Source organism: Mizuhopecten yessoensis, unplaced genomic scaffold (genome assembly GCF_002113885.1).
Source record: "Mizuhopecten yessoensis strain PY_sf001 unplaced genomic scaffold, ASM211388v2 scaffold7187, whole genome shotgun sequence".
In the NCBI taxonomy this organism is placed as follows: domain Eukaryota; kingdom Metazoa; phylum Mollusca; class Bivalvia; order Pectinida; family Pectinidae; genus Mizuhopecten; species Mizuhopecten yessoensis.
In genome coordinates this window covers 23,089-24,531 of record NW_018406924.1, presented here as the reverse complement: position 1 = coordinate 24,531, position 1,443 = coordinate 23,089, and positions in this window count along the sequence as shown.

Genomic DNA, 1,443 nt, shown 5'->3' with positions numbered 1-1,443 from the left:
TCTTTGGGGACATGTTCTTATCTGTAAGACGATACGCATTTCTGGGATCTAATTTTGTATAATTAGCTGCTAAAATATTGAGACCATACAAGGGTGAAGGTCCCAGTGTTGGCAGACATTCATTTTTTTTATACAAATATGTACTTAGACATCTACATATCATACACAAGTAAACTTACTCGTGCACGTAGACATATGCATATTATATACATGTATCAACAAATTGACTTCGGTACGCAGACACATACATGTGTATATAATACAAAAGTGAACTTAACGGTGACATAGACATATACACATTGTACAATAATGAACATGCCCGTGCTATCATAGAAATATATAGTATACAAAAAATAATTATACTCCTATACATAAACAAATATACCTTATGTTTATCATCCAAAGATGAAAATACTCGTGTCCATAGACATTATGTATCATATACCCGTGTACGTAGATATTATATACCATACAAGGGGCAGCATACCCGTGTACGTAGATATTATGTATCATACAAGGAGCAGCATACCCGTGTTCGTAGATATTATATATCATACAAGGAGCAGCATACCCGTGTACGTAGATATTATATATCATACGAGGAGCAGCATACCCGTGTATGTAGATATTATATATCATACAAGGAGCAGCATACCCGTGTACGTAGATATTATATATCATACGAGGAGCAGCATACCCGTGTATGTAGATATTATATATCATACAAGGAGCAGCATACCCGTGTACGTAGATATTATATATCATACGAGGAGCAGCATACCCGTGTATGTAGATATTATATATCATACAAGGAGCAGCATACCCGTGTACGTAGATATTATATATCATACGAGGAGCAGCATACCCGTGTATGTAGATATTATATATCATACAAGGAGCAGCATACCCGTGTACGTAGATATTATATATCATACAAGGAGCAGCATACCCGTGTACGTAGATATTATCTATCATACAAGGAGCAGCATACTCGTGTACGTAGATATTATATATCATACAAGGAGCAGCATACCCATGTACGTAGATATTATATACCATACAAGGAGCAGCGTACTCGTGTACGTAGATATTATATATCATACAAGGAGCAGCATACCCGTGTACGTAGATATTCCACGACAACTGTGTTTATGCACAAAAATAATGTCATTTAAATAACTGTATATATATCTTGATGTGAGTTGTGGGGAAATTATTCTAGCATTATTATTGGCCTTAATGAGATGCATTTGATATGACGTCATGATAAAACCAATTGCGTAAGAAGAGAACGCTGCATTCGGCTATGTTCCGTGAAGCTGGCTTTGCACGCTCTGTACGGCATCAAGGTAACGTTTGTATTCCATACCACAAGCTTAGCGTTTGTATGCCAATCAACAAGCTTAGCCTTTGTATGCCAAGTCACAAGCTTAGCCTTTGTAT